The sequence below is a fragment of the Meriones unguiculatus genome, chromosome 15, assembly GCF_030254825.1.
Source record: "Meriones unguiculatus strain TT.TT164.6M chromosome 15, Bangor_MerUng_6.1, whole genome shotgun sequence".
NCBI lineage: Eukaryota > Metazoa > Chordata > Mammalia > Rodentia > Muridae > Meriones > Meriones unguiculatus.
In genome coordinates this window covers 54,831,302-54,837,572 of record NC_083362.1, presented here as the reverse complement: position 1 = coordinate 54,837,572, position 6,271 = coordinate 54,831,302, and the positions used below count along the sequence as shown (strand labels likewise).

The following is a 6,271-nucleotide window of genomic DNA, read 5'->3' as shown; positions in this document are numbered from 1 at the left end:
TCTAAAGGCAGCATTTAGATAAATGGCTAAGGGTAGACAGTATAATACCACTGACGTTAACATTGATGAAGAGAAGATGGCAAATGGTTAAACACTAAATATATTAGAAAGAACAAAAGTAGTAATATCCTGACCCTAGTTATAAAGAATTTTAAAATATTAGAAATGTGGCATTTTTATTAAAATTTAAAATATGCACACTTGACACCAAATAAATCAATAGTGGATTTTTCCCATTTTCATAGCCTGAAGGCCAATGTTACCAACTGTACACAATTTACTCTGATAGGGCAATAAAATAGAAATGCAAATTATATGAAACTTTCCAATTAGCTAGTCAGATGCAGATAAAGGCCACTGTGGCTATAATAATTCTACTGCGAATTAAAGCCCAAATAAGGGGAATTTCAGAACTATGTCACAGGGCTGTGAAAAAGGCTGTGACTCCATTTTTTGGCCGAATGTACACTGATCATCCTCCTGAGAAGTGATTTGTGGTTTTTCTACTGTCATGTGGAAGAATCTAGAAACATGGCAGGTTCCAGTTACCTTGACAGACATCACTGACACTAGCTATGAATAAATTGCCATTTGTGCTTATCTGCTCTTGGTTTCTTCCTCTATGATTTGACACTGTGAATCAATCCCCTTGAATACGACCTCATCTGAAAGGGCTTATATCATGGGCTACTCAGGCTGTGTACCACCTTATGGAATCACTATCATTACAAATCTTACCTGAAATAGTGGACTAGTCAGGCAGCCGTTATTTCTAGCAGTTCTTGGAAGCATCAGTTAGCAACTGAATGGCTCTAGAATCTAAAACTATTCTTGCAACATTATTGTCTCCATCAGAGTCCCCCTTTCTTTACTGGAAAGATGAATCAGTGGTTAAGAGCATTTGCTGCTCTTGCAGAGGACCTGAGCTCAGTTCGCAGCCACCCGCAATTCCAGCTTTAGAGTATCTAATGCCCTCTTTTGGTGTCTGCAGACACCACCAGCAGTCACGTGATCATTCCACCTGCTCCCCAGACACATGCACATAATTTGTTTTAAATTTCAATTTCCATGATCTCTGACATTTCAAAGATAACTACAGTGCAAGTCTTTTGGCTTAGTTTCTTTGTAGAATATGTCCTTATATGTTAGAGTGGGTAGTTAGTTCATATAACCACAAACTAACTTTCTCTCTCTCTCTCTCTCTCTCTCTCTCTCTCTCTCTCTCTCTCTCTCCTACCTCCCCTCTGGGTCACTGTGAGATATTCACAATGATGAACAGATGGAGAAAGTTCACAGCCAGGAAGGCACAGAGACTATATTCCTTCAATCTGAGCCTCAGGAATGGGTGGGTGTTACTTCATTCTGCAGGGCAGTTAGCACGTATGGGCACCTGTTCTCACACAATCACACAATGACAGGCTTTGTGGCGATGATCTCTCTGTGTGTGTAATGTATGTACATTTTAGTGTAGATATTCATAAGTGTGTATGTAGGTATGCATGCCAATGTGCATGTGTGAATGTGGAAACCACAAGAATATGTTGGGTGTCTTTCTTCAGTCACTCTCCACTGTTAATTTTGTGATGGTCTCTCTCTTACCCTGAAACTCAAGGGTTTGGCTATGCTAACTAGTCAGTGATTTTTCAGGATTCCCCTGTCTCTGGCTCACTGCAGTGTAGGGGACACATCTCAGCCTGACTTTTTATTATGTGGTTTGGGGATCTAAATTCAGATCCCCATGCCTTTGCAGAAGGCATTTTTAAAAAGGATCCATGTCCCTTTATGAGCTTTGTTTAACAAACGTACTCAACCTGTATTTCCCCATGAGGAAAGATGCGTGTCAGAGGAAAATGTTGAAAGCTTTTACTTGCGATACCCAAATGAGAGCTTTACGACCAGTGGTATTTTGAGCAAAACAAAAATTTCAATGAAAAGGTTCTAACATGGCAAAACAAATATTTCATAGACTTTATTAATTATCATAAAACATGAACACAATACTACATTTTAAAATACATATAATATAGGATGTAGTTGTGGAAGTAACTGCGGATTTGTTCTTGTTCATGGTTTTAAATGTAGCATTTGCTTGGATAATCTAAGTTAATGTTTCTGAATTAATCTTAGTTCAGATTTCTGTCCTTGTTCTATGTCAATAACTTTTAAACAGCCTTTCTAGATCAGTCATTCCTAGACCTTGAAGTCATTTCAAATAAGAACATCATCACCAATGACTCAATCTTATGCACCTTGAATAGGTACAAACATTAGAGACAGAACAAGAGCCCAAGGCCAAGAAGGGATTCAACTGACAATTTTTGTCATGGTGCTGTCCGTCAGAGGAACCATTGAAGAGAAGTGTCCACCATAAGAAAGGTAAAACAATAAGTGACTCAGACATTAAATAACAACAACAACAACAATAATAATAATAACACATTTGATTTAAGACATTGTCAAGACTCTGCGCCTCCTGCAAGGCATGAGCCTGGGCTCACCTGCCGCCATGACTGACTAGAAAGCAGCCTTTGACCACACAGTGGAAGAATGTGTGATCAACGGTGAGCATGAAATATGGAAAAAGAACACTCCTTCTCTTTATGATTTGGTGCTGACTCATGCCCCAGAGTGGGGCCCCGTTAACTGCATAACTATCCACTGATCCACTAGCTTCCAGATGTAACCAGGCCTGAAGGGAAGGATTTCAGAATCCATTGGCTTGTCCTGGAAACACACACATCAAATGAACAAAACCACCTGATGACAGCCAGTATCCAGCTCCCTAACGATGATGCTCAGTCTCATGCATCAAACTATGACAGTGGGAAAACAAAAAATAATTTGGAGGTTTGTGCTTTGTCAGTGGGAAAATTGAAATAGAAATCAAGATCAACCATGAAGGAGAAATAAACAGGGCTCGGTACATGACCCAGAACCCTTGCAACATTCTAACAAAGACTCCGTCCAGAGATGTTCTTGTTTTTGGCTACACAGACCATTCTGGACAGTACAAACCAGATTTGTGTCTCTGTGGACATCAGAAGGAAGGTTATGGGCATTTTTGGAATCCAAATCTTAGAGGGTACTTGTTTAGTGTCTCAGATGACCATATTATATGCCTATGAGAGATCAGTGCAGTTTGAAAGAGGGAAAAGTGGTGGATGCGAAGACCATCTTTATAGGGCATAAAGCAGGAGCAGAGGAAGTTCCCTGGTGTCTTCTCCATGTGTCTCTGTTTTGGCTCAGTTGCTGATGATCAGAGACTTATGATTTGGGATACTTGTTCAAATAATACTCCCAAGCCAAACCACTCAGTCGACGCTCACACTGCTGAAGTACGGAAGTGAATTCCCTGTCTTTCAACCTTTATTACTGTTCATTCTTACCACAGGATCAGCTGACAAGACTGTTGCCTTGTGGCATCTGAAAAATCTGAAACTCAAGTTGCATTCCTTTGAACCACACAAGGATGAAATATTCCAGGTTCAGTGGTCACCTCACAAAGAGACTATTTTAGTTCCAGTGCTACTGGCCATAGGCTGAATGTCTGGGATAGAAGTAAAATCGGAGAACGGTCCCCAGAAGATGCAGAGGATGGCCCACCAGGGTTTGTTTTCATTCGCACACTGCCAAGATATCTGATCTCTCCTGGAATCCCAAAGAACCTTTGGGGACTTAACAAAGCCTTGTTGGTGGGCATCTGGGGGGATCATTGAATAAAGTCTGTTTTTGTTGTGTGTGGGTTTTTTCTTTTTTTTTTTTTAACTTGGATCACCAAGCTGGAACTATGTATGTTTTTACCTGGAAGCTGTACCACTGATGAACTGTCAAGTTGAGAAAGAGTAAACTGATAGTTTGTATTTGTTTTAAAATTAATCCTTGATGAGAGTTGCTATTTTTTTAGAGTTTAGTCTTTGACTACTATAGTTTGATGCCATCAAAGTATGCAAAAATTACTTGCATAATTTTGGTTGACCTTTCTCACCATCAGGCCTGTTACCCTCCATGACTGTGTAAGTGCTTATAATATAGTGCTTTTCTATCTAGTAAAAACAAACAAACAAAAGCATTGTCAAGCATGATTCCGAAGCTAAGGTTGAACACACCAATCAAGGAAGTTGGGAGGGGGAGATCTTTTGAGGTGTAATTTAACAAAGGAAATAGATTTCTAAACAACCAGCCATGGACCACTGAAATCATTTCAGGTTGAATTTATCCTTGCACATACACAGACAAATAAGTGTCTTCCACAGACAATCAGGCTGTTATTTTCAAACAGCCTAATTCTGTCTATCAAGTCTCATTGCTAATTCTTTTTTTTCAAACTCAATCTTCTGTGAAGAAATAGAAACTTTAGAACTCATTCTTCATTATTCAGGTTTCAAAGTTTTTGTGTGTTTCTGAGTAATCACATCCTGAAAGAATGGTTAGATATTTCCTGAAGGAGTTACACTGCATCAATCCATAGGAACACTCATTTGTCCTACTCCAGCATCATTTGAATTCTTGTTTATCTGAACTCTAAATTATAATGACATAATGGATTTAGTTAACTTCACAGAGCAATACTGTTGAAGTTTTATTACATTCTACTGTGCTATTAATTAGTGCTTTTGGCATTCAAAAATGAGATTTGATATTATCAGCAGCTGGAAACAATTGCTTCTATGGAAAAAAAAAGGACCCTCAATTCTATCACTATATTTTGTAAATAATCTCAACTGAAAAGTTAGAAAGCAATAAAAAAAATTCTAGAGTAAAACATGAAATAATATATTAAGATAAATATGATTAAATGTTTTGTATAAGTAGAAGAACATGAAATTCTTTGATAAAATATCATTCATCAATGTCACATAATACAAAAACATATGAATATCATACATCAGACAGTGACAAAGACAAAAGTAGGATAAATATCCTATTTAGGGAAAGCATTTCTGTCTAATGACATGGGCTTTCAGTATCAATTAACTAGTAGAAGTGATCTTATACAAAGTCACAACCCAAAACAAACAAGCAAGCAAATTCTTAGCCTCTGCTTATATTCTCTCACAGATGCCAAAATTCAATAGTGTCTATCATTTTTACATTTAAATATTTTAACTGACAGAGAACATGTACATAATTATATGATAGCATTATACATGTACATACATATACATACAAATGTGTATACCCATATATCCACATTCAGACGAGTATCTTTGTATCTGTTATAAATCTTCTAAAGTCCTGTGTATCTGCAGGGTTGCATAAACTTGTTCTGGTGAGTGTGTGCACATGTGTATACACAGATGGCAGAGGTCCATGTCAAGTGTTTTGCTTTATGGTCTTATGCTCTGAGACAGGGTTACCCACAGTCTCTGGAGCTCACTGTTGCTGCTAGGTAGCTGAACAATGGGCTCAGGGCTCCTACTGGCTCCATCCTCATACAGCACTGAGGTTGTAGATTGCTGCTGCCTTGCAGGCTTTTTTAAAAATTAATCACTTTTATTTTTTATATTAATTACAGTTTATTTACTTTGTATCCCAGCTGTAGTCCCCTCCTTCATTCCCTCCCAATCCCATTCTCCCTCTCTCATCTCCTCTCTGCCCCTCTCTAAGTCCACTGATATGGGAAGTCCTCCTCCCCTTCCATCTGACCCTAGGGCTCACTAGGACTGGCTGCAATGTCCTCCTCTGTGGCCTAGCTAGGTTGTTCCTCCACGTGGGGTGGGGAAGTCAAAGAGCTAGTCACCGAGTTCATGTCAGAGACAGTCCCTGTTCCCCTTACTAAGGAGCCCACTTGGATACTTTCTAGGCTTTTATGGGAGAGCTAGGGTTCAAACTGCAGATATGTAGGTCCTCTTATTTCCATGGCATATGCTGTAATCATTGGGCCATCTTCCCAGCCCTGAAAGTCCTTTTCTTCTTCTTTACCTCCTCCTCCTCATCTTCCTCCATCTTATTTGCTATTTTTTTCTGGCATATGTTACCATTATCAATAGCCATTATTTCTTAAATAATAATAATAATAATAATAATAATAATAAAAGCAATCATGCTATTTTTTGTTTGAAATTTCTTTCTTGATACCTTTCTTGATTTCTTTCTAAACAGTAAACCCAGTGATCTATGAACTATAAATAAGTTATATAAGCTCATTTGATATGTATGAATAAGATTAAGGTCCAATTCAGATATTATCAAAGGATCACAGCTGATTTAATTTTCATTAAAAAAATACAGCATAATCACAGATTCTACCAGCAACAGAGAACTAAGTTTT

General features: G+C 38.2%; 1 pseudogene; it reads left to right on the top strand.

Moving 5' to 3' along the window:
- Window positions 1-2,506: 2,506 nt before the first annotated feature.
- LOC110541026 (histone-binding protein RBBP4-like) lies at window positions 2,507-3,679 on the top strand (annotated as a pseudogene).
- The last annotated feature ends 2,592 nt before the right edge of the window (window positions 3,680-6,271 follow it).